Genomic DNA, 14788 nt, shown 5'->3' with positions numbered 1-14788 from the left:
CTGTGGAACACTAACAAAGCACATATTATGCTTAAAGCAGCTAATGACTGTAGAAAAGAGTTCTGTACTAAATGAACAGTCTTTAGCTGAATTAGAATTAATTACATACCATGTGTCACAAGATTCCATGTTAGGCCTTTACTTTTGCTTGTGCATCTTCCACCACTAAATTTATCAGATGCTAAGTTGGTTTTGTTTGCAGATGATACAAAGTTTGCAATAAACAGTAAGTCAGGTATAGTTTCAAAAAGAGCTGTTAATCAAATTTTCATGGACGTTAATATACGTTTTCCAGCCATTTCATTATCATTAAACTTAAGAAAGAGGGAAAAAACTTACATACACTCCAAAAGCTGTGAGAGTTTTCCAGCCAACATATGCATAAAACAGGACAGTCTGCAGGTAGAAGAGTTTTTGTGTGTTACATTTGCATGGTTAAGAGTGAAGTACAAGTCTTTAATCAAAATTAAACATATGAAGTGTGATCAAAAAGTAATGGAAATTTTTGTTTTTCTTGAAGAAACTGTATTTATTCATCAACATCAATGCTGTCCCCTTCAGAGTAATCCCCAGTAGATATAATACTTTTATGCCTGTGCTTTTTCCGGTATTGGAAGCACTTTGGAACTCGCTTGTCACTATGCTGTTGAGCTCCTTCGACAGTTCTGTTTTTCATGTCTGCTTGTGTCTGTGTATATGCGGATGGATATGTGTGTGTGTGTGCGCGAGTGTATACCTGTCCTTTTTTCCCCCTAAGGTAAGTCTTTCCGCTCCCGGGATTGGAATGACTCCTTACCCTCTCCCTTAAAACCCAAATCCTTTTGTCTTTCCCTCTCCTTCCCTCTTTCCTGACGAGGCAACCGTTGGTTGCGAAAGCTAGAATTTTGTGTGTATGTTTGTGTTTGTTTGTGTGTCTATCGACCTGCCAGCGCTTTTGTTTGGTAAGTCTCATCATATATATATCAGTCATTCAGATCAACAGTTAAGTTCATGAAATCGGTTCCGACAACAAGGAAACAATTTTTTATGTAGTGTTAAAGCCATCCACTTTGGTCCAGTAACTCCCATTTGCAATAGCCTGGTGCAACCACAGAGAGTTTAGCTTCTAGCAGAATGGTTAATGAGGTGCCCAAAGGATTTATTCGTGGCCAACTGCTCTTACTTCACTGATAAACTTTTTTAGCAGAACCAGCTACTGTATGTATTAATTAATAACATAACATAACATGAATGTTAAGTAATGCCTGACATCAGTACAGTGATGCAGTCTTCGAAAGTAAGCCATGTAACCTGTTTTTTGTGTTGACATTGCTGGCCTAGAAATTATCTTCTTCACTTTAGATTGCATAAATTTAAATATTTGCAGCAAGGTTTTTAATTAATGTCTAAATGAAAAATGTATCGTTTATCTATTTTATCGCATGTTCTTTTGGACTATTTCACTTACGATTTGTATAACTGAACAAAAGTGCATCAGTTCTCTTTAAGCAAATGTTACATAGTTATGTTTTTCGGGCATGTTATACATCATGGGGAATCTCCTAATTATGGCTGCAAGGACGTTACTGTAATCCAGCTAGAAGTGCTAACTGGTGACATGATAACCATGTACTTAATCAACCACATTAAACCACTACGATCATCCTTCTCTATACAAGAGTAGTATAATTTTTTGTCTTCCTTCCCAAACCACACATTTCAGTTGGTTTGGTTGTTTGGGGAAGGAGACCAGACAGCGTGGTCATCGGTCTCATCGGATTAGGGAAGGATGGGGAAGGAAGTCGGCCGTGCCCTTTCAGAGGAACCATCCTGGCATTTGCCTGGAGTGATTTAGGGAAATCACGGAAAACCTAAATCAGGATGGCCGGACACGGGATTGAACCGTCGTCCTCCCAAATGCGAGTCCAGTGTGTAACCACTGCGCCACCTCGCTCGGTCACACATTTCAGTCTTAATGTAACAGTTCTAGGGAATTCTCATATCTCCTAGGCAGGATGACACTAGTTTACTTATTTCCACATTCAAGCGATATTTTGTCTCGCAAAGGTGCTGCAATCGTCCCTCGATATAGCTCTCATATGCAAAATAAAAATAAAATCATTATGCAATACGTGAACATTCGTCTTCGACATGTTACTTGTGCTTTCTTATTACACAGATAACTTTTTGGTTGCGAGGCTCATTTGTCGGTAAAAAGACACAGGAATATGTATCACTCCTCGAAATTGGGATAGATTTCCATACTGCCTCTTTTGGAAGCCCCACAAGACAAAGTCAAGTGGTGTGAAATCAGGAGATCTTTTCACTTTATGCTACTGCATGTATCCACCTTATTCACAGCTCTCTGTAGGCACTAACATTCTAGTGTCTGTTTACACCAGTATTACTGCTGTAGCAATGATAATCAGTACTTTAGATCCCCTCTTCTTTTCAACAGTGCATAGATTATTCATATCTAATTTATATTGGATAAAGTAAAAGTTATTTAAAGTGGTCTTGTCTTTTTTTAATAACAATGTATTTTTACTTTTAGGTAATGTTTATATATTATATGCCATTTTCATTCATTTTTACATTGACAGTTTTGTGTGTAGTTTGGGTTTTAGATATCATCACTTTCTGCCACATGAATTTTAAGTTGTTACTAATAAAATACATTATTTTATTGTCATTTTGTGGTTTACATATGGCACCGTGTTGAAGTGCCTATGGCTTATGTGGTGTCACCGCCAGACACCACACTTGCTAGGTGGTAGCTTTTAAATCGGCCGCGGTCCGCTAGTATACGACAGGCCCGCGTGTCGCCACTGTCAGTGATGGCAGACCGAGCGCCGCCACACGGCAGGTCTAGAGAGACGTACTAGCACTCGCGCCAGTTGTACAGCCGACGTTGATAGCCATGGTTCACTGAGAATTACGCTCTCATTTGCCGAGACGATAGTTAGCATAGCCTTCAGCTACGTCAATTGCTACGACCTAGCAAGGCGCCATTTATCTTTTGCTGGTTATCTTAGAAAGCCTGTACCATCAGACCTATGTTCTCCAATTATGGAATAAAGTGAAGTATTCTACCAGTTACCTCCTGTTTGCTAGTCTTATTTCTCTGATCTGTTCCAGAACTCACGACCGTTTGCGTGAGCTTTAACAGCGTGCATTTCGGCCTCCTCAAGAAACACGGTGTTGGCACTTATGTCAACACCTCAGCTTATGATTGAAAAATATTTCTTTTTTAGGTATCTGAATTAAATGTATCTACAGAGAAAATGGTCTCCAAATTGGGGCTATAATCAACCACAGATAGGAAAAGCCTATCGTTACAAAGAGGCAGCAGACATGCACATAAATACACTTATGAGTCAATTCATTATGACCATTGCCCACCGAGACACGCTGTCTGATAGTGTCATAGACATACAATCCTGTAAGATAACTATAAAAGCAAAGTAGAGGTGAATAGGATGTCATCCAAGTGAGAATGTGGTTCACAAGTGGATAAATCCATGAATGTAACTGACTGACAAAGACAGATTGCTACAATTGAGCACCTGGGAAAGAGGATCTCGCAAATGGCAAAGTTGGTCACATGTTTGTTTGCTGCTGTAGTGAGCATCTATGGAACATGGTGGAAGGACAGTGAAACCACAAGTAGGCAACAAGGTGTTGGACTTGTGCACCTCATCACAAAACATGGGATTTGGAAGCTTGCCTGCTCAGTAAAGCAGGATAGGCAGCAATCTGTTGCAGATTTGACAACAGAGTACAGTGCTGTTGCAGGCACAAATGTTACAGAGCATGCCATTCAATGCAAGTTGTTGAACATGGGCTCCACAGCAGACCCCTGCGTGTTCCCACAATGATGCAACGACATCATTAAAATTGCAGCGAGCACAAGATCAGATTGGACTGTCAATCAGTGGTAATGTGTTGCTGAGTCAGATGAATTACTTTTCTTGTTACCCAGTGCCAGTGATAGTGTCTGGATTCACTGTCATCCAGATGAACAGGTGCTTTTACGTGCACTGTGCTATGGGCAGAGTAATTTATTTTTAATATTTTACACAATAGGTCTGTTTTGGCTCACTGCCATTATCAAGTGACATCTAGTTGGAAGGGATGATCATATTGTATCTATAGTAAAGTTTTTCTGTCAAGTCTTGTTAAGTATAATACTTTGTGCAGTTACAATATGTAAAAATACTTTCTGTCAGATATTTCAACAGTTCATTGTTTTGACAGTTCAGTATTTTGACAGTTCTTTACTATAATTCTGTATGTTTCATATAGCATCGTAATAAGAACTTATACTGAATTGACAAAATATTTGACAAAAACATCTTTTTACATTTCGTAATTACAAAAAATATCATGCTTATGAAGATGTGACAGAAAAAATTTACTATATATGCAGCAGGGTCACCACTTCCGACTAGACGTCAGTTGATAACAGCAATAAGCTTTACTGTATTGTTGTCATTCTTGCACTTTGTTAATTAACAGTCAGATATGTTTAGTGAACGGAAGTGTTGATCTCTCTTTTTCTGATAAAGTCTTCTGTTAATTTTTTACAGTTTTGGTAAGATTTTTATTTCTGGAGTGAACAGAAGTCCCTGTTACTTCCTTTTCATTTTACAGATAACATTTCCAATTACAGATATTGAAGTAATCGTTTCTGTTTTTGGGTTTTGTAGTTTTAACGTAACTAATGCATTGCTATCATATCTATTGCTGAACAATAGAATTTGAAAGCAAGTCTTATAATAAGAATATCAATAATCATTGATATGTTCTGCAAAAGATTTAAATCTTGTACAAACTGACCAAGTGCAGTGTTTGTCTGGGGCGTCAGTGTCGTATTTTCAAACTAGAATAAGTTGACAGCCCATATGAGCCTGTCGTGCTTGACAATTACAAACTGTCTGAACATTATAGAACAGATGTGAACCATAGTGACCAAGAATTAAAGCATTTTTGGTTTGTTGGACCCACAAAAGTTTTGGCCCAACCATCTCTTCTTCATTCATTCCAAGTTGCTCATAGTGTGTTTCTGCTTGTCGCTGAGTATCACCTTTGGTATCCTGGCCCCATCCATTTTTGACAGATTGTTCTTTCCATTTCCTTATATATATTTTGTTAGTTCTTCAATGAATTTAAAGGTCTTAAGACCTCTTTTTATGTTTCCACTCCTGTTCCTATCCAGCCCATTATTCTAAAGACTCTCGTTTCTGCATTTTCTATTCTTCTGGTTTCTTGTTACATTAGTGTCCATCCAGCATTCACTTCCACAAAGTTAAATTTGCACTGCTTTTACTTTCTAAAATTTTAGAAGTGTCTCCCATCTTCTATGCAAAAGCTCTACTTAGTATTGTTGTTCCACACAAAATCTGAAACTTTCATAGCTTTGAAGTGATGTTACGATACTTTGTGTAGGTAATGCACAACTTGATGTTAGGTATAAGAACCTGTTCACCTGCTCTATTTTTTTCTTGTTGATAACTATATTGACATTGGTTGGCTCACTTCCTCTGAATGCCTTCACTTTAGTCTTTGTTGTAGGAATGTTTGAACTATATTCCTGTACTACTTTCATAAGTACGCATAGACTTCATTGGAAATTGTCTTCAGAATCCACCAAAGTCACACAGTCAGCCACAAAGAGCATTGTGTGTATAGTGATGTCATTAATAATGTGTAGGTATTTTCTTTTCATTAACAACATCAATATGAAAATCAAATACTGTGAATGACAGTGAACACCCTTGTCTAAGGACATTGTTTATCTCAGCTTATGTGGTGTCGATTTGAAAGTAACTTTCAAATAATGTGTCACTGCATAGTAACATAGTGCAATGAAGCTTGGATCATACATAGGAAGAAGTGCTACAGTATTGCACAAAATGTAACTAAAAGAAATAGACAACGGCAGCAACAGAAATGACACTTTTATTCAAATACAATAATTACACTGATGTCACTGTGATTCATGATGGTCCTCTGGACTCCAGACAGCATTGCATGCTGGCCACGAGGTTGACAAGGAGTTCTTGTGATAGGTTGTTCCATTCCTCCACCACCGCAGTTGGCAAGTGCTGGATAGTTGTTGATGCATGTAATACATTTCACCAGTATATCCCACATGTGCTTGACAAAATTTAAGTTATGGAAACAGAAGGATAAGTCGATTTGCCAAATATCCTCTCATTCCGAGAGCTGCTCCATCAGTGCTATTTGATTTGATTTGGTCAACATTATGATCCCATAAAATGAAGTCAGGGCCAAGGCACCACTGGAAAGACACCCATGCTGAAGGAGTACAGTGCTTCAATAACATTCATCAGTGAGTGTACTATGTTCAAAGATTTGTATGTCAGTATGCTTGTGGAACATTACACCTCCCCACACTGTGACACCTAGACCATCAACACAATCATATGTGCACGTACTTTTTCTTTTACAATCAAAATCAACCACAGTTCTAAATTAGTACAAGAAGTCATCTGCAACCATGAGATATGTTAGAAAATAATCTGTATTGATTTTTTTGTTTATTATACAATCTTTAAAATGTATGTTCTGCTAAACTTTGTGGCATATGCCTGTTTTCGGCCACACCATAGCAGCCACAGGATTTACACAATGTAAAATAGAGGGAAGTGCACATACAATTTAAATGGCAACAAAATCTGATGTATTATATTCCATAACCTAAAAATAACCTGCATGTATGTATTTCAGGAAAATAATAAGAAACCTGCTGAGGATGCCACAACTATATTGAAGCATGTATGGGTAATAAAGCAAAACAATAATTTGTGTACTTGCAAAAAAGTGGACCAATCCTTAATTCATTATTGTTTGGGCAGGATCTACACTAGTCTACTATATTGGAGGACATGCCCTCTGACCTAGTACAGTGCATTACAAGTAGGGATTCTGCAAGTAGAGTGTGTACGTGTAGATTAATGAAGAGTGTCCACATGTAGCTTAATAATTGTTAAGCAATAAAAAGGTTGAACAGTAGTTATATGTCAAGGTTGAAAAGTGGTTGTATGTCAGGTGGTGCATTACAGATGCCCCCATCGGGTCCGGGGGTAAAAATAGGCCCAAGGTATTCCTGTCTGTCCTAAGAGGCGACTACAAGGAGTTTCACACATTTCGGCCTTTATGTAATGGTCCCCTGTAGGGTTAAATGTTCCCAAAGAGTGAGCCAATTGGGAAAGGGTGCCTCCTGTGGTGCATTGCGTCCATCGAGCATTAAGATCTTTAGCCCACTTTCTTGTTGTTGCATTTCAGTCCCACTCATTCTCCATATCTTGGCCGAGGGCACCTTCCTGGGTGCATTTTCCACCATGCACTATGCAGTGTCGCTTTCTGTGTCGCCGATTACCGTGGACTTCTTTGCACCTGATATCCAGCACGGTAGGCAGTCGATTGTGGTGGGGTTGCCATGTACCCCGTTGGATGTAGCCCCCTGACAACACAGGGATCGCTCTGCTGATGCCAGCACTGTTAACTCCCAACGTATGCCAAGGGGTAGATGCTCACCCCCTGGGGCATCGGGACTCCCGGCAATGGCCATCTGCCAGGTGGCCTTTGCTGCGGCTGGCTGGTGCCCGTGGGGAGGGTCCCTGGTCGGTGTGGGTGGTGGCATCAGGGTGGATGACATGTGATGAAGCATAGTCCATCATCTCTTGCTGGTGCTGAAACACCAGCAGTCTCTAAGTGTTCACGAGCTCAATTCAACGCACAGAAGTACAACCCCAAATCATTCCCTTCCCTGGCCACACCATGAGAGGAACATCAGGCTAAAGATGGCAGCTGATCTTATTCGCCTCGATACCTTGTATGTTCAAGAGCTGATAGGGAATCTTTCATGACGATGAAGCCTCAGTTTTTTGTTGAGCATTTAGAGGACAAGTTTTGGGAGGTGGAGGGATTGTCCAAAATGAGATCTGGGTCAGTCTTGACCAAAACTGCATCCTCTGCCCAGTCACAGATGTTACTCACTTGTGACAAGCTGGAGGTTGTTTCTGTAACCATCATGCCCCATAAGAGCTTAAATATGGTCCAGGGTATCATATTTCAGAGGGACCTTCTTTTGCAGTTTTACAATGAGCTGCGCACCAATTTAGAGCAGCGAGGTGTACATTTTGTCCAGCATGTCCACTGGGGTCCGAGGGATAATCAGGTTGCCACCGGTGCCTTCATCTTGGCCTTCGAGGGTGATACATTGCACGAGAAGGTCAAGGTGATGGTTTAGCGCTATGATGTAAAGCCCTATATACCTCCCCTGATGCGGTGCTTTAAGTGCTGGAAGTTTGGCCATATGTCTTCCTGCTGTACTTCCAGTGCCACATGTCGAGATTGCGGATGCCCATCACATCCCAATACTTCATGCGCCCTGCCTTCCATCTGTGTCAACTGCAGAGAGCACTATTCGCCTTGCTCGCCAGACTGCAGGATTCTCCAGAAAGAAAGGAAAATCATGGAGTACAACACCCTGGACCGACTGACCTACACTGAGGCTAAGAGAAAATTTGAATGCCTGCATCCTGTACACATGACATGGTCTTACGCCGCCACTACAACAGTTCTGGCCCCATCAGCTCTGCCAACCCCAGTCATCGCTTAGAGCCAGAAGACTACACTTGCCCCCTTGATGGTGGGGGGCATTTTCCTCCCTGTTTCTCCCACGCCACGTACTTCGGGGGCAACACCCCCCCCCCCCCCCCCCCCTCCCAATCATTGGGGACGTCTGTCCCCACTTCTAAGCCAGAGAATTGTAAGTCTTCTTTGGATTCTCTCTCTAGGAAGGGATCCCTTGGGTCACTCCCTTCCCAAGCTTCTGCTTGTGGGAAAGATGACACCCACCAGTGGCTGAAGAGCTCAAATCAGTTGGTCGTAGGGCATCAGGCTCGTCCTCATTCCTGGAGTCTGGCCCAGTGAAGTCCTCCCAGCCAGAGAAACCCAAAGAGCAGTGAGAGAAATCCAAAAAGAAGACCCTAAGACCAAGGAAATTTCGGTAGCACCCACACCACCACCTGGCTGAGCTACAGCATCTGTTAAGCTTTACACCTGCCATCTCCATTGTCTCCAGAAACCTGGTTCCTGACAATGTGGACCCCTGCCCTCCGTGGCTGTAAGAACCATAGCGACTATAAGCGAGTGTCAGGGGGAGTTTCCGTTTATGTCCTAATCTCAATCTGTAATGACACTGTGCCCCTTCAAACCCCTCTTGAAGCTGTCGCTGTCAGAACAATGGTGACGCAGGGAATAACTGTTTGCAATGTGTATCTTCCTCCAGATGGTTCAGTATCCCTGAATGTATTAACTGCACAGATTGATCAACTCCCTAAATCTTTCCTACTTTTGAGAGATTTTAACGCCCATAACCCTTCGTGGGGTGGCACCGTGCTTACTAGCCGAGGCAGAGATGTCGAAACTTTGCTGTCTCAGTTCGACCCCTGCCTCTTAAATACTGGGGCTGCCACACATTTCAGTGTTGCTCATGGTAGTTACTCGGCCATTGATTTATCAATTTGCAGCCCAGGACTTCTCCCATCTATCCACTGGAGAGCACATGATGACCTGGAGAGCACATGATGACCTGCGTGGTAGTGACCATTTCCCCATCTTTCTGTCACTGCATCAGGCCCACGGACGCCTACTGAGATGGGCTTCAAACAAGGTGGACTGGGAAACATTCACCTCTGCTGTCACCGTTGATTCTCCCCCATAGGGTAACATCAATGTCATGGTGGAGCAGGTGACTACAACAATTGTTTCTGTGGCAGAAAACGCGATCCTCGCTCTTTAGGGTGCTCCCAGCATAAGGCAGGCCCTTGGTGGTTGCCAGAAGTCGCTGAAGCAATTAAGGAGCATCGGCGAGTTCTACAGCAGCATAAGCGGCACCCTTCCCTGGAGCAGCTCATAGCCTTTAAATGCTCCATGCCCACGTTCACCAACTTATCAAATGACAGAAACAGGAGTGTTGGTAGAGATATGTCTCAACCATTGGGTGCCACACGTCACCTTCTCAAGTGTGGGAAAAGATCAAAAGTATTTCGTGTACCAGAACCCAGCAGGTGTTCCCAGTGTTACCATAAATGGCGTGTTATCTACCAATGCAAATGCGATTACTGAGCACTTTGCTCGAGCCTCTGTGTCGGAGAATTACCCCCCAGCCTTTCGTACTCTCAAACACTGATTGGAAGGGAAAGTGCTCCCACTCATTGCATGCCACAGTGAATCCTATAACACCCCATTTACAGATTAGGAGCTCCTCAGTGCCCTTGCACATTGCCCTGACACAGCTCCTGGGCCAGATCCAGATCAGATCCACAGCCAGATGATTAAACATCTTTCATTTGACTACAAGCGACATATGCTCGTCATCTTCAACCGCATTTGTTGCGATGGTGTCTTTCCATCACAATGGCGGGAGAGCTCCACAATTCCAATGCTCAAACCCGGTAAAAACCTGCTTGATGTAGATAGCTATTGGCCCATCAGCCTCACCAACATTCTTTGTAAGCTGCTTGAACGTATGGTGTGTCGGTGGTTGGGTGGGGCCCTGGAGTCACGTGGCCTACTGGCTCCATGTCAGGGTGGCTTCTGCCAGGGTTGCTCTACCACTGAAAATCTTGTGTCCCTAGAGTCTGGCATCTGAACAGCCTTTTCCAGATGCCAACACCTGGCTGCCGTCTTTTTTAACTTAACGTAAAGCATACGACATGACCTGGCAACATCATATCCTTGCACATTGTATGAGTGGGGTCACTGGGGCACGCTCCCGATTTTTATCCAAAACTTCCTGTCGCTCCATACTTTCCATGTCAATTTGTTGCCTCCTGTAGTCCCACCCATATCCAGGAGAATGGAGTCCCACAGGACTCTGTATTGAGTGTCCCTTATTTTTAGTGGCCATTAACAGTCTAACAACAGCTATCGGGCCCTCTGTCTCACCTTCTCTATATGCAGATGACTTCTGCATTTCGTACTGCTGCTCCTGTACTGGTGTTGGTGAGCGATACTTACAGGAAGCCATCCACAAGGCACAGTCATGGGCTCTAGCCCACAGCTTCCAGTTTTTAGCCGCAAAGTCATGTGTCATGCACTTCTGTCGGCATCGTACCATTCATCCGGACCCAACATATCTGATTCTTAGGACTGGTTTGCGACGCTTGATTGTCGTGGCTTCTTCATCTTTATCAGCTTAAGCGGAAGGGCTGGCAGCACCTTAATGACCTCCTCCGTTGCCGGAGCAACACCAATTGGGGTGCAGATCACTTTGTGCTGCTGCAGGTCTACAGAGCCCTAGTCCAATCCCGAATTGACTTTGTGGTTTATGGTTCGGCAGTGCCCTCAGCGTTTCATTTACTCGACCCTGTGCACCAGTGTGGGGTTCGAATAGCAACAGGAGCTTTTAGGACGAGTCCTAAAGCCTACTGGTGGAAGCGGGGGGGGTCCCTCCATGGCAGATCAGATGTGCACAACTGCTCATCAGTTACACTGCGCACATTCCTAGTTCTCCTGAGCATCCGAATTACCGTCTCCTTTTCCTGCCCACAGTGGTCCATCTCCCATTTCGGCGGCTCAGGTCGGGGCTAACGATTGCGGTTTGTGTGCGGTCCCTTCTCTCCGAACTGGAGTCCTTTCCTTTACCACCTCTACTTGCGGTCCGTTCATGTACACCTCCATGGTATACGCCTTGGCCACAGCTTCGTCTGGACCTTTTGCATGACCTTAAGGACTCCGTTAACCCTGCCGCTCTCCACTGTCACTTCCTCTTGATTCTTAACATGCTCTGGGGCTCTGACGTAGTTTACACTGATGGCTTGATGGCTGATGTTCATGTAGGCTTTGCGTATGTTCATGGAGGACATATTGAACAGCACTCCTTGCCAGATGGCTGCAGTGTTCTCACTGCAGAGCGGGTGGCCATACCTCGTGCTCTTGAGCACATCTGCTCATGCCCTGGCGCGTCATTTCTCCTGTGTACTGACTCACTGAGCAGCCTGCAAGCTATCGACCAGTGCTACCTTTGCCATCCTCTGGTAGTGTCCATCCAGGAGTCCATCTGTGCCCTGGAATGGTCCTGTCGTTCATTGATGTTTGTGTGGACCCCGGGAAATGTCAGAATCCCAGGCAATGAACTTGCAGACAGGTTGGCCAAACAGGCGACATGGAAACCGCTTCTGGAGATGGGCATCTCCAAAGCTGACCTGCGGTCTGCCTTATGCTGCAAGGTTTTCAGGCTTTGGGAGACGGAATGGCATAACAGTACGCAAAACAAGCTGCGTATCATTAAGGAGATGAAAAATGTGTGGAAGTCTTCCATGCAGTCTCACAGGAAATCAGTTGTCCTCTGCCAGCTCCGCATTGGTCATACATGGCTAATGCATGGTTACCTACTCTGTCACGAGGATCACCCCTGTGTCGCTGTGGCTCCTAAATGACAGTCATCCACCTCTTGCTAGACAGCCCCTTTTGGCCGCTCATCAGCAGACTTTTAACTTTCCCACCTCCCTACCTTCGATGTTGGGTGACGATGCCTCTGCAGCAGCTTTAGTTTTACATTTTATCGGAGAGAGTGGGTTTTATACTTCTATGTAGGTTTTAGAACATGACCTTTGTCCCTCTGTGTCCTCCACTCTAGTGCTTTTAGGGTGGAAGTTTTAATGTTTTGCAGACTGGCTGGCTTTTCCTTTTTATTCTCGTGGTCAGCCAGCCACTGTAATCTGCTTTCTTGTTTTACTCTTTTCTGTTTCTAGCGTCTCTCTGTTGTTTTCTTGTCCTCTTTTGTTCCTTCTAGCGTTCGTTGCCTTTCCTTCATTCTTGTGGTTTTTACATTCTTTCTGTTTTGTGTTATATGTCTCGTCCATTTTATTCTCACACTTGTGCCATTGTTTTATTAGGAACAAGGGACTGATGACCTCATAGTTTGGTCCCTTCCCTCCCTTTTAAACCAACCAACCATTACAGGTGACTTTGATAATGTATATTGTTCCAGTGGTGGGCTTGATACGATGTAGGTAATGATAGGAAGATGCATTAGATTAGTTTTGTGGTCTCCGCAGGCTCAGTTATGTGAACCATAGTGAAGGAAAATAAGATGAACTGGAGCATAGTGTATAAATGGGATGTTACAGCTATTTAGTAGCAAGGATTATCTCATCTAGTAGCTACAATGAGAATAGTGCATAGGGTGCACCTTATTGTGGGAATGATTTAAGACAATTATACTCCTTGTGAAACGTTGCTTTATTCATTGTAGGCCAGAACAATGTGTTGCATTTCTCTGACCACCTTCTTTTTCTTTAGTTTCCCACTTTTTTCTTCTCTGCCCACCACTTTTCTTTGTTTGACAGTATGTTTCACAAAAGCAAGATGATTGCATGTAGTAGGATCGCACATTGAACCACTGAATTTTCAGTACATGCTTCATCCTTGTCAGGAGTGTAAGCATAATGATGGATAGATGCTTATTTTAGTACTATTTGCTCTCCACCCACCTTTCCAATACTTACGATAATTACATTACATTGCATTTGATGTTCTTTTACTCTTCTTCCTGCCGGCTGGAGTGGCCAAGCGGTTCTAGGTGCTTCAGTCTGGAACCGCGCAACCGCTATGGTCGCAGGTTTGAATCCTGCCTCGGGCATGGATGTGTGTGATGTCCTTAGGTTAGTTAGGTTTAAGTAGTTCTAGGGGACTGATGACCTCAGATGTTAAGTCCCATAGTGCTCAGAGCCATTTTGAACTCTTCTTCCAAAATGAGAAATCTTTTGAATCCTAATGCTATGAAATTTTTCTCGCTGAATTGAAGGGTCCATGTTGTTCTGCAGTCTCAGCCCAGGCTCAAGTGCTGCTAATCTTCAATTCCTGGGATCAAGAAGTCCAGTTCTCATATTGATCACATGCCTACAAACTCCTCAGTTGTCAAGTCAGTAGTATCATTTAACAGTCTGACAGTTTTTGTGTGACCCTTGAACCATTCCATTTGAGAGGGTTGCAACATTGCGTATCACACTGTCTGCAGGGTAGACTTGTGTGCAGCCCACTTATTGTTCTCCACAAAGCAATCCATCAAGATGATTACCTAATGGGTAATAACAGCTAAATTGTCAGATTGTCTGCTTAAGAGCCCCAGAGTTGAATAGAGACAGCCCCTGTGCAGAAACCCATAGTTCACCAAACCCATACACAACTAAAATTTATTGAATACCTAGAGGTAATCATAGTGTGGCATGCCCAAAGGTGTATGTGTAGCATTATCAAATGCTACGGATGCAGTTGGCATTACCTCCAATATGAAACCATCACGTACAACACTTTGTCCTCTCTCTTAGTTTTGAGAAGCTACTTTCAGTGATCATCTGATCTCTGTACATTGCATAGCTTGCCTTGCCCACTTACTTGTTGTTGGTCTGAATTTTTACTTGGGGGCGATCCTGAATATTTTATGTGTGTACCTTATTCTGAAGAAAGAAAGAAACATTGTAGCTTAATGTCCCATTACCATCAAAATTGTTAAGAGAGAGAAAAAAATTACAGGTTGGTCAAGGACAGCACACATAATCAGTTGTGGCATTATGAAAGGAACTATCATGACATTTACTCAAAATGATTTAAGAGAACTATGAAAAACTTAAATCTGGATGGCCAAATGGCAGTTTGAACCACAGCATCTTTATCACAGAAAACTTCCTTAACAAATAAAAGGAAACCAAACATGACACATTGTCATCTTTCCATCTATGATGCCTTTGAATTCTGACTGTTTCCATGA

General features: G+C 43.0%; 1 protein-coding gene across 1 annotated transcript in view; it reads left to right on the top strand.

The window, feature by feature from the left end:
• Positions 1 to 14788, top strand: part of LOC126188053 (serine/arginine repetitive matrix protein 2-like) — a 354700-nt gene that overhangs the window by 339307 nt on the left and 605 nt on the right. The gene's annotated exons all lie outside the window — the stretch shown is intronic.

This window comes from Schistocerca cancellata, chromosome 5 (genome assembly GCF_023864275.1).
Source record: "Schistocerca cancellata isolate TAMUIC-IGC-003103 chromosome 5, iqSchCanc2.1, whole genome shotgun sequence".
NCBI classification, from domain to species: domain Eukaryota; kingdom Metazoa; phylum Arthropoda; class Insecta; order Orthoptera; family Acrididae; genus Schistocerca; species Schistocerca cancellata.
The sequence above is the reverse complement of the archived record's forward strand: the minus strand, read 5'-3'. Positions and strand labels throughout refer to the sequence as shown.